Here is a 12,904-nt window from a genome sequence, read left to right as displayed (position 1 = left end):
CTTGACGTCCACGGGGGACCCATCTGGTGGGTGACGAGCCCTCGGGTTAGAATCTGGGCCCCAGAGGCTGCCCTGTGGTCACAGCCGCAGGGCGTGGGTACTGCCATCTTTGCTTCTGCCCGGATCTTCCTCCACCAAGTCTTTACTCAGCCCCCAGTGTGTCTGTTGTCTAAGCCCCTCTGTCTAGGGTACTTTGTCACAACAGCCCAAGCTAAGACAACGTACTCCATCCTCAGTTCTTGCCCATGATGATCTTGGGTCTACAAGACACCTGCTGGTACACACATATGAGGCCTGTCCGGGAAAAGTCCAGCCATTGTTAATATCATCACGGCTTGCGTGACCTGGCGGCCAAGGAGAGGGGACGGGAATGCACCTGCATGAACGATGGCGACCTCACTGTACTGGCCAGTGGGGGCGGTAGACGCAGTTGAGTGAGCAGGTGTCCTGTGTGGCCGTTGCATTCGAAAGGGCTGAGCGAGTAGAGCCATGAATCTGCATCAAATTTTGTGTGGCGCCTGAACATTCCTCCACAGAAACTATTCAGATGACTCAGAAGCCGCAGCTGTGGGCACCCGCTGATTGGCAGCTTCTTCATGACAATGTGCCCACTCATGTATCACATCTCGTGCAGAGATTTTCGGTGAAACATCAAATCGCGCAGGTGACTCAGCCCAGGGTTGGCACCCTGAGACTTCTGGCTTTTCCCAAAACTAAACTCACCTTTGAAAGGGAAGAGATTTCAGATCACCCATGAGAGTCAGGAAAATACGACGGGGAAGCCGATGGCGATTATGAGAACCGTGTGAGGTCCCAAGGGGCCTCCTTTGAAGGGGACTGAGGCGTCCTCATTCTGTGTACCGTGTTCCTTGTATCTTGTATCTTCTTCACTGAATATCTCTATTTTTCATAGTACATGGCTGCATACCTGCTGGACAGACCATATATTTAGGATTTACGAGCCCGACGGTACCGGTTACCTTTGTGAGGACACCTGCCTGCCGAGATACCTCCCTGGCAGACCGAAAACGTGCTGCTTCCCAAAGGCAAACCGTGGAGAGGGCGTGATGGCGATGCATGTGCTCTTGCAAACCGGCTCTCTCTCTCGGTTCCCGGCTCCCAGCTCCTGCCCTCGCCCAGACTTCCCTGGAGGAACCTGGGGATGACGGAAGCTCCTCGCTCAGAAGTCAGGGTCCTCTGAGCCGCTTTGCTTGTGTGGAGGGTCCGACCCCCTTCAACCAACCACAGAGCCGTGGGGTGTTGAGTCAGACAGCTGGGGATAAGTCACCCCGCCTCCTGCCTGCTGGGCCTCAGCTGGGGAGCCAGGAACACACTCTCCTCCCCTCCCTGAAGCCAGCTTTGCCCCATGAAAAATGACCCCATCCTCTTAGGGCTGTTAAGACATGAAGGTGTGGAGGACGCAGAGCATGTGCCCGGCACCTGCATCGCCTCTGCAGTGACGACATTGGATCTGCGGAACCCACGGCGAGGGATCTTTCCTGAATCATTGCATCTCTCATTCTGTTATCAGATTTTACGCCAGGGCAGGCTCTCCGGGGATAGGTTGTCTGTTTTTTCTTTGAGCTGCAGGTCTTAGGCATTGGGGCCCCTCAATGGCAGAGCTGGATCGTCTAAGGGACGTGGCGGATGGCCATGGAATTCCGTGGCTCTTTCCTGAATGAGGGTTGCAAACATGCATCCGCAAGGTCGCCCAGCTGGCGTGTTGGGGGCAGGGTTGTCCCTCCATCTTCCAGAATCAATGGAGACAGACCGAAAAAGAAAAAAAGCCAACACAGGAAACGTCTACTTCTGTAGCTGGAAACCCCCAGGGGAGGACGGCCAGGGCTCAGGCATGTGTGTTTATTTGAGCAGAAACAGACTTTTAGGAACGGTCCCTGGGACACTTGCCGCGTGGCTGCTTTCAATGACAGGACAGGCTACTGGCCTTGTCTCTGAAAATGACGGCGGATTTTTGTTTGGGTTGGTTCGTGCGTTCTGTAGCCGGGAGACACCCCCGGCCCCGTCGCCGGAGCTAAAATGCTTCCAGATTTTCTCCACAGTGTATTTGAAAATGGAACCGGGTGAAAAGAAAAAAAAAATAATAAAAGAGGTACGTGTCAGGGACCTTCTCCCCGTCTGCCAAGCACAGGGGAGTGATTGCTGCAAAGTCAGGCGGGGAAAATCCCGCAGCAGGAGCATCGTGTAGAGACGTGAACTTGGTCTGACCCGTCGCGGGGGACACGCCGAAGGGACGTCTGGGCAAAATGGAAACTCCTTATCCCTCCCTGCCTTTTATCGGAGCCAGAGGGGACGTCACAGGGACGGGGCCGTCCACTCTGGGTCTCCGCGTTCCGCCTGGTAGAAAACCGTGACCAGGAGAGGGAGGCCAGAGAATGTCACCTCTGGGTGTCCCTGTACCACACGGCCCAGGGGTGCCAGCACCTCAGAGCTGTCCCTTCAAAGATCTCAACTCTAGAGGGTGACTTGGCAGAGACGGAGACCCGTCTTGCTTTTCAAACTAAAAATGGCCGCCCCGGCGGGTGCGGCTCAGTGGATTGAGCGTTGGCCTGCGAACCAAAGGGTCGCCGGTTCGATTCCCAGTCGGGGCACAGGCCTGGGTTGCGGGCCGGGTCCCCAATTGGGGGCGCGCAAGAGGCAACCACACATTCATGTTTCTCTCCCTCCCTTTCTCTCTCCCTTTCCCTCTCTCTAAAAATAAATAAATAAAATCTAAAAAATTGCAAAATGTCTCTACTTTGAGGTGAAGATTGATTTCAGAAAGACGTTCCCAGACCTTTTTTGGACGGTGCCTTTGGAGCTGCGTCTCTGCTGATGGCACATCCTACAAGCAAGCCGCTGGTAGGAATAAAATCTGAGCAGCTTCCAGGGGCCGCCCCAAGGAGGGCACCCCAGGGGCTGGGATACCAGCCTTTTGGGAAAGGCTCCGTCTGAGCTCCGGCGGCTGGTGAGATCGAGCTTGCCAGCCGGTGTCGCGAGGAAATATCCGGGCGCACTGCGCTTCCCCGTGGGTGCGTGCAGGGCCCCGGGCAATGTCATGTGTCCTTCAGCATCCGGCCTCTTCCCTGAACGGCAAGGACCCGCCTCCTGAACAGACAAAAGATGAGTCACAGAGAGAACTGAAGCCGGTCTGAAAAGAGACCGGAGCGAATGAAGAAGCCTGGTGTCTGCTGACCTTGAACGGTCCCTGCATCTCAGGAGAAAGAAACACAGCGTTTCTCTGGTTGTAAATACAGGCGTGTGTTTCTGCGCAGAAGCTCGATTCGGAACGCAGGTCCGAGACGGATCCAAAGGCTCCGGGATGTGCCGTTTAAACCTGCGAATAAAACTTCTTTGTGAATGAAGAAGAAGGAGCCCGTGACTGGAAATGATTAGGGGAAGTGGGGGAGAGCATGAAGCTTCCAGACCTCGGGTTTTGGGTCTTCCGAGGAAGAACTAACCGAGAAAGTATGAAATAGAAGCTGCCTTCAAACGGTGACATTGTCTGTACGACTGTCCTGTAACAAAGGACCCCAGCCTGGGGGCTTCAAGCAGCTTAAATTCACCCTCTGTCCATCCTGGGGACCAAGTGTCTGAGGTCCGGGGGTCCCAATGCTGCTCTCCATCCCCAGGCCCCAGGGAGGGTCCTTCCCGCCTCTCCCAGCTCCGGGGGCTCCAGACGTCCCTGGGCAGGGGGCCGCGTCCCTCCCGTCTCTGCCTCTGTCTCCACGCGGCTTCCCCTCCGGGTCTGCGTCTCCTCTGCTGTCTCTTCTAAGGACACTGTCCCTGGAAATGGGGCCCCCCTGACCCAGGACGGCCTCTTCTCGGCTCCTTCTCAAATCCCACCTGCAAAGCTCCTTTTGCCTACAAGTTCCTGCTCACAGGGGCTGGGAGTTAGACTTCTGTATACCCTTTGGGGGATGAAATTCCACCCCAGACATACGGTCCTGCCCTCCTTCTGTCCCATCCAGTCTCATCCTTGGTCACCAGTCCTTGCGACGTGAGTTCTGAACACCTGCTCCGAGGCAGCTGCTCCTTGTAAGTAGCAGGACCCTCCTCACAGGAAGCCATTGCCCAAGGGCCTGCATGCTGTTTGGCTTCTGAACTGAGGTGCCCTCTGACACCGCTGTCCGAGCCCCAGGACGCCCACTTCAGAACAACGACCCTCAGGACTGTAGGACGACATGCCTGCGTTGTTTCAGCCCCGACGTGTGTCAGGGCAGCAAAAAATAAACACACAGCGGGATCTCCCGCCATCATGTCTGACCCCGGAGCGCGGTCCGAGCTCAGCCGTTCGCTTATGTTCCATCCAGAACATTCATAATCCTCTCATCTCCACCCACGGGTAACACATCCACCTCTGTGCCTCGTATTCTACTTCCAGAGCGTGTCCATGCTCCCCAGAGGAGACCCCATTGAGCGGTCCCTTCTCATGGTCTCATTCTTCCCTGCCCCTGGCCAGGCCGTCCGCCTCTTCGGACTCACCTGCTGGGAACATTGGACGTCAGTGCAATCCTAGAACACGTAGAACACGTGCCTTGGTGCCTGGCTTCTCTCCCGGAGCATCTTGGGCTCACGGTCCATCCACGTTGTAGCCTGAGTCAGAGCCTCCCTCCTGTTCAGGGCTGCGTACTATTCCACCACCCGGCTCGACCTCCTTCTGTCTATTTGTTCACCCATGGGTGGCCGGGCCGGTGGAAGTGGAATGATTTTTAAGAACTAGACAAAGACCCCAGGCTGTCTTTTGAACCCATGGAGACAGTCATGCGGCTTGCGTGACCCAGTCACCCGAGAATAATCAGGCCACCGTGGTTCTCGTGATGATTTTTGCCCTCTGCTGTCTTCTCCCTGTCTGATTTCATCCCCCCCGATTCTCAGCGTTGGTGATGATGTCTCTGTCCCGCTTCCAACCCAAGGGTCACACCGTCCGCGGGGCAATGCCAGTCTCCCTCTCCTCGTCCCCCGTTGGGCGCTCCACGCTCCAACTTCCTTTTTCCTCTTTGCCGATGACAGCAGCGCCTGCCAAGGACATTGCGTAACTGGACTAAACATACTAATGTGACAACCTAATCGGAGCCCATGTTTCTGCAGGTCCCAGGAGGGGAAAAAAAGCAGTAAGTGCACTTGAGCGAGAATCTGAAAACAGGAGGCTGACGTTTCCAACGAGCCCGCGGCATCACCTCGCGTGCCATCCAGGACCTGAGAGGAACGGCCTTTATTGAATGAGCTTAGCGTTCTGTATCCTCAAGTGACATGGCGTGCCGTTACATGGCGCAACAGTTTCCAGGCGAGATGAAACGTTTCGGGGCTTTTAAGTGAGTGGAGCCAAGGGACGTGTTCCTACATCCACTTTAACCCCGGGGCCACGTCGTTGATTCAACACCTGGAAAACGACGTTTTCTTCTTCAGTTTTTTTTTTTTTTCTGTTGTTGTTGAAGCAAGACAGATACAAGTTACATATGTTCCACATATGGGAACGATAGCCTGCGTGTGGCCTCAAAGGGGCTACGGTCATTGCAGATAAAAATCCCGTTGCCGTCATGAGCCTCCCCTGGGTACGGGGAACGTGGGGGAGGGTTCAGAAGGGGCACCCACTCCGTCTCTGCCTTTAGCCACGAGGGGCCCTGCAGAAGCAGGGAAAGGGTGTGGTGGGCTTAACTCAGTGGGGGTGGCAGGAATGCCACAACTAGATAAGTGATAACACTGTGCTTTGGAAGGAAGTAAATTCGGTCCTGGCCACGTGGGTAGCTCAGTTGGTTAGAGCATCATCCCAATGTGCCAAGGTTGTGGGTTCGATCCCCGGTCAGGGCACCTACAAGAATCAACCAATGAATGCACCCGTAGGTGGAACAACCAATCAATGTTTTTCTCTCCCTTCCTACCCTCTCTGTCTCAAAAAAAAGGAAACAAAAACAAAACTCAATATGTAAACAATTTTAAAAGAGGAAATAAATTCAGTGGGGACAGTTTCCTATATTCTTATATATTCTCCACTAAATGTTATCCCTCCATCAGTGGTTAGATGAGTTCTACAGCATCCTTTCTGAGGGCCAGAAGATAGAAAATTACTTCACGAATTTCAGTGATTCTTCTATTCGCCCACCTCTGGTACCCCGAAATCCATCTCTTTGCAGCTCCCAGGGGTCACAGGGGCGTCCTCCAGGGCCATGGGGAATATCTCTGGTACTTCCTATACGTGGCGGCCTTTCGAATGTTAAATTTACATTCTTTAGAATAAGTACATGCCTGTGCAAGTCATGCTCTGTGATCATGGGTAGCCAGGTGACTGTAGGCAGTAGAGGGGGGTTGTGTTTGCTCCACGTCACAGGGCACCGTTTGATCAGGGCAGGTATTTCTCATGACCAATTCCTACCAAGGCTGTTGTAGATATTTGTGGAACGGTTCTGAGCCCCTCGGTAATCTCTGCTCGTCAGGCAGAGACAGCATCCTTGGAAAAGGGAGGTGGAGGCTTGATGGTGGAGAAAGGACATGTGTCCAGAGAATCAGAGGTTGGATGGAGTGAGGTGAAGAGGATGGGCCATGAGCCAGGGATCGCGGGCAGCTCACGCCGTAAGGTTAGGGCTGTGGTGCTCAGAATGATAAGAAAATAAATGTGTGTGGGTTGAAGCCACTAAGTGCACGGAGATTGGTCCCACCAGCCCTAGGAGACAAGAACACTGAAACAGCGTGGCGCATGACAAGAAGAACGCGCCTCAGGCCCTTTGCACATGTTGGCCTCTCTGCTTGGAGGCCTCTTTCTCAGATGCTGAGTGTCTCTTTGCTGAATCTGGCAGTCCTGCCACTGACCGTTTGTATTCTGAGAAGCACAGGATGAGTGGGTTGATATTAGACCAAACATCTGACTTCTTAGTATTAATAGAATGATGATGATGGTACTGATCATGATGATGGTGATGATGATGGTGGTGATGTTGGTGAAGATGGTTTCTTTTGGTGAGAAAATGTCCCTATTGGCCTCTACTACCCACCCAAGGTCAAGCTCAGTGGCTGCAGCCTGTTCACCGGCACGCCCGCCTCCCTTCTCAAGGTCACGGTGCAGACAGGGCAAACCAAACCTTCGCACCCCCGAGGAAACAGAGGCTTCCCTGTGAGAGCAGAAACGCAGACCAAATGTATTTTTAAGACCCGTATCCACATGTGATACTGAAAGAGGCGTCCTACCCGCCTTTGATCCTTCTCAGCCTCGTGCCTTCCGGGCGCGGCGAAAGCATGTTCCCGGCATTTGCAAACTATTATACGACCCACGTTCAGGACATCAAAGTGGCATCGGCTCAAAAGACGCGTCCTTCTTCACCTTGGCGCTGGAATCCGAAGTCACCTTTGATGATCCAGAAACCCTTGAGAACCTTAATCCAGCTTTATCCCAAAGGAGGGGAACAATGACATTTGTAGAAATTTTTATTTGAGCTGTTCTTACAGAGACCACAGCACAGGGAAAAACCCTGCCGTGATTTTACTACAACAAAATAGACCATACATGCAGAGCCTACCACATGTCACGGAACAAGGCAGATGCCGAGTACTGCTTACAAGCAGAAGACGAGCTTTGGAAAGCGTGGTCCCTCATGACTGAACAAAAAATTATTTAAAAACTCAAGCCCTGGCTGCTGTGGCTCACTGGATTGAGCACCGGTCTGCGAGCCAAGGGTCACCGGTTCGATTCCCAGTCAGGGCATGTAATTTGGTGGCATGTCAGGTCCCCAGTTGGGGGCGCGCGTGAGAGGCAACCACACAGTGATGTTTCTCTCCTTCTCTTTCTCCTTTCCCCTCTCTCTACAAATAAACAAGTAAATAAAGTATTTACAAAATTATTTAAAAACTTCATGAGAAGAAGCAACTGTATCTACTTCTATAATTGGGGGAAGACTGTTTAAACGGCAGGCCGTTTAGCGATAAGTCACGTTTCTCGCGTCACAGAGCAGGTAGAGTAAAAGGAGGGGAATAAAAAGGGCTGGGTGAAAAATAGGACCATCAGAGGAGTTTTCAACGGAACGGGGGAGGTGGCAAGTCGCCATTCAGTCAGCGGCTCCATATCTTGGAAGACACAGGTCAAAAGAAAGCCAATATCCAAATTAAAAAATAAAACCTGAGCTAGAAGAATGTCTCCTTAAAAAAAAAAAAATATATATATATATATATATATTATATATATATATATACATTGTAAGTTATGCCCACTTTGCCAGACACCAATCCTTGGGGAATTTGTGGTCGCCAATGGTTAACATATAATTTGTTTCTGCCATTCCACATGGTGCCTTGGAGTTGGAATTGACACTCTTTTGGGGTTTAGCTTCGGTTTAAGACAGGGAAAAAAAAAAAAAAAAAAAGATGAGCCTTCAAAGGCGTCTTTTCTCAATCCTGTTTACTTGGAAGGAGGTTTAAGGTTTCTTTTTGGCTCCAAATTTCTCCTGGATGAAATTAAAGGGTTGAGAGAAAAGTATCTATTAAAGAAATAAAATTTAAAAAAATCCATGAAAAGTGTAGACGTACGATCCAGGCATGCAGAGGGTTTCATGAGTGGACTGCCACCGAAGAGCTTCTTAATAGAAAATTGGTACCTTCTCATTTTAGCGTGTGTGGAAATATGCAGAATGCTTTGCAGGAAGAAAAGCCATCATGCAAGGATCTGCATGTCCTCGTAGGTAAGAGCTGCTACAGCCTGATGAGGATTGACTCACCCAGGGATCTTGCTCCCCATGCAGTTCGGGTTCAGGAACGCGGCGGTGGGGTCCCCAAAGCAGATGATGTTCACGGTGCGTGTTGATGGGCGTCACGTTGAATGGCAGGACCCCGGCGCCGGACTCCCCAGCGGCAGGACCTGGTACCGGATCAGCCCTTTGGCTCTGGAGGTCACGCCGGACTGGAAAGCAAACCCACCCGATGGGCACAGACGCCTGGGATTTCCCAAAGAGGACGCGTAGAGGTGACGGTCTGGGGGCCGACAGCCTTCGGTTCTCGTTACAACCAACTGAAATCATCGGAAAGACAACCTGCCTCCCCCATCGCCCGGTCTGGGGACGTGGCTCTTCCCCGCCTTGATCGGAGGGACTTTGGTTTAAAGAATGAGGTGCTCATGACGGAAGGGCTGCCCGTGGGACGGTGGATGGAATCCCAGCACAAATGCACTCTTTCTGTTCTTGCTTTGGCATGGACGTCGCGTGCCAAACAAGAGGAGGCCGGGGTTCGTCCTTGGTGAAAGCTGGGGGCACTGCGCGGCATGGAGGAGGAGAGAACACAGACAGACAGACGGGCAGGCAGACAGACGGAGACACCATACGCATTTGGACAGTGGCCGACGGGGAACCCACCAACGCAAGAGACACGCTTACAAAGTCACAGCGTCTGCGAGAAGGACGTCCTGTCTGCATTTCTGATACAGCCTCTCGGTTTCATCACAATAGGCTCTTTTTTTTTTTAAGAAAAAGGAATGTCTTGAAGACCCATGGGAACCTGGTTGAAATTCTCCTGGCAGCCACCGGATGATGAAATCAGTCCGACAGCTTCTTCCTCGTTGGGGAGGCCGCAGGAGACACGCCACGGCTCCCTACAGAGTTAGCGGAGCGTCCGACCGCCAGCGATGGAGAGAAGGCAGCCTCTGCGTGAGTCCGCAGCGCAGGGCAGTCCAGAACTCGGTCCTTCTGCAAACGAGGGCATGCTTTTCACGGTTCCGATGGCTTTGGAGGGACAGGAGAGAGATGTTGGTAGCCATTCTCCTGTAGATAAATCTTACGTCGGGAAACAGCCTCTGGCCCCTTCCAGTCAAGCACACCTCGAGGGGTACCCTGGATCCCAAATGGCGTGGGCAGCTTCCCGCGGGTCTCCCCTATGGCTACGATCCTGATTTGTGCGGGAAGAAAGTCACACGCATTCTGGGGACCCCCTCCCCCGTAATAAGTGATTCCTTCTTTAACGGGGTCACCACTTTCCTTCCGTGATCGTCCTTGGTTCAGAGGGAAGTTAAATAGAGAAAAAAAAATTTTTTTCTAGCCACAAGTTTCTGTTTCTGAAGAGTCTCCATGTATTTATGTGTTGAAAGGACGCCAAGATCCCAATGTGCCCGGCGGCAGCAGCAGAAGAAACAGAACCACAGACGAGGATGCTCCTGAGCCCGGCCTGGCTGTGCCGCGTGGGCGGGGGCTGAGGACCGGGAGAGCCAGCCGGGCTCCCGCGCCCGCTTGGATCCGCGTCCCAGTCCTGACTCACGGGTTTCAGAAAGATAACACCCGTGAAATAACGCGCCCGCGGGAAGCCTCTGCTAACTTGCATCAGGATGATTTTTAAAGACTTTTGTTTCTCTCCGATGGAGAAGTCTATCAGGACCGTTATGATGTCTTTATGTTCTACGATTGGTTCTTCCGCTGACTTCTTGCTACTCCAGACACGCTACTCAGCGTCCACTTTCTAAAGGCACGACGTGATTTCCCATTCCCGTGCAGAAGGAGGGAAGGCCATTGGGGAACTGAAGATGAATGCACACAAAAATAAAATAAAGAATTACCAGCCGTATGAAGAGGAACAAATAACGATCAATGATCATGCATGGCTGTCGCCGGGAAGTGATTCCAGCGAACTGTGTTTTAGGTAAACAGCACGTGGGAGCTTCTCCGTCAAACGCAGTCAACGTAGCCTTCAGGATTCGAGAAGCCGGTGCCCGTCGTACGACCGGAGACGTGTTAGAGAGCCTCGCTGGCCGCCCCAGCCTGCTCTGTCTGCGGGAGCCGCGCGGACCCCTTGCCAGGCTTAACTCACTGTCTAGACACGGAGATAATTTTCTGATTAGCACCCTGCGTGGGATCTTTGTAGAGGGGCCAACGACGGACGGAAGGCGCCCAGCGATGCCCGCTGTCTTTCAGCTCCAGGGAGCGAACTCAGCCTGGCCCGCTTGGAAGCAAAGAACGGTGAGTCCATGGCCATGATATTTCCCATCCAAACGGCGGTGTCCCCCCTCCCCAAGCTCCGGGTTTTGGGCTTGTGTGTCTTGCCCTATTGGTTTCCTGTGGGGTTCTGGATTTTAAAACCTCCCTATCAGGCTCTCAGCGCGTATTTTCAAAAACAGCGTAAACGCAGGCGGGACTTGAATGCAACGGAGTCCGTGCACTTTATTGGCATGATCTAAATATGATCCTTTTTCAGGTTTAGTTTTTGCTGTGTTTCAAAGGGACTCGAGACTTAGTGTCTAGAACCTCCATCCAAGGGCTCGTCTCTCCCAGTCAGCCTTCGTGAGTAGCATCCTTTTAGTAACTGGAGGTTTGCTCCCGCTCTGGTTGCTTCCATCAATATTTCTCAGAAGTGCTCCATGAATGGCTGTCTTTATTGCCAAAGATGCAGAGAATATACGGATCTCTAAAAGGCAAAGATCATTGACAGAGACTCTCTGGACTGACCTTTCACAACGCGATAAGCCCTTTTTGTTTTGAAGTCAGCGTGGACACAGCTAAAGGATAATAGGATGGGTGCCCCCTGTCACTGTCTCCCCTCTCTGGACCATTTGCTGTCTGCGTAGGGGGACAGGCAGCAGACCACGCGAGGACCCCGTGGGAGGTGGCCGGAAAAATCTGGACAGGAGGTCCTCTGACGCAGACCTGCCTCATCTGCAGCCTCGGGCTGGAGATCCCATTTTCAGGAGTTGCTGGGTGGGTGGTCCCATCCAGGGCAACGGAGCTGCCTCCCACGGAACCGATCTTTAGGGACCCAGAGTCCGTCTGTCAGACTTTTTTTTTGGAACACATTATAGCTCTGGGATGTAATCATGAACGCCCATTGTCAAGTTTATGCTTTGCATGAACTTGGTGACGTGGGAAACGTGCCAAACCAAAACCAAACAAAAAACCACCGTGTTATTGGCTTGGCTGTCACATGGTAGAGATCTATTTTTGCATATTAATGAGGTCAGTGCCGGGCTTTAACGAGAGGCCTCTCAGGGGACGCATCTCTGGTTCCGTAGGTCCCATGGATGTCACAAGCTCTTGCTGAACTTGTGGCGAGAGAGATCATAGAAGATGTGTAAGAAGACGCAACATCCCACGTCGATGATTTTAGATCGTGTGATAAGAGCTACATCATTGTCCTGAACAATGTTCTTTGAGTTGCTGATAAGCGGAGCCCTATTTCTTCACCCACTTCACCCCCAGGGGTAACTTGACATTTACTCCCACCATGACCCCCCGTACGTCTCAGTGAGCTCGTAACCCTGGGAACACGGGTTCCTACAAAGGGCATGTTTGGCCCTTCCCGACCCTTCACCAGCGACTTGAACGCAGCAGTTCCTCACGAGTCGGGAACCATGTTTAAGTTTTGGAATTGGGTGCCCTCGGTCCCTCCGTAGACCTGTTGTTCCGCACTTAGGTTTCCGGCACAGATCTTCTCCAAGATTTTCTCTGTGATCCCCTAAATGGCATGAAGCACCTCAAAGCCAGAGGCCAGCCTTCCGAGGCAGCCTTGCAGGGCTGGTTTCCCCAGCCAGGAACCCTGCCTTACCCACCGCCAACCCCGATGCACGGCTGTCCCTCGGAGGCGTGTAGTCACGTCCGGCACCCTCAATCGAGTGGAAACTGCCCCCGTCCTTCCCCCGGACGCTTCATCTGCTTCCCAAGGCCACACTGCGGAAGTCTCTGGCCCATCATCTCCCTCCGGCGGCCCCAGGGGCTTTCCAAAATCCCCCTAACCTCAAGAAAGCTGCATGTCCTTAAATACTTAAGCTGCTTGCCTTTGCTCTTGCAAGGAATGGCACCCCACAGGCTCCTTTCCTTGCTTTTGAGAGAGAGAAGGAGAGAGAGAGAGGGAGAGAAGCATCAGCCTGAGAGAGAAACACAAATTGGTTTCTTCCCGTCCGCGTCCCGACCAGGGACCGAATCGAACCCGCAACCTCTTTGGGGCCGAGGGT

The sequence above is a fragment of the Furipterus horrens genome, unplaced genomic scaffold (assembly GCF_987537825.1).
Source record: "Furipterus horrens unplaced genomic scaffold, mFurHor1.1.pri manual_scaffold_17, whole genome shotgun sequence".
Lineage (NCBI taxonomy): Eukaryota > Metazoa > Chordata > Mammalia > Chiroptera > Furipteridae > Furipterus > Furipterus horrens.
The sequence above is the reverse complement of the archived record's forward strand: the minus strand, read 5'-3'. Positions refer to the sequence as shown.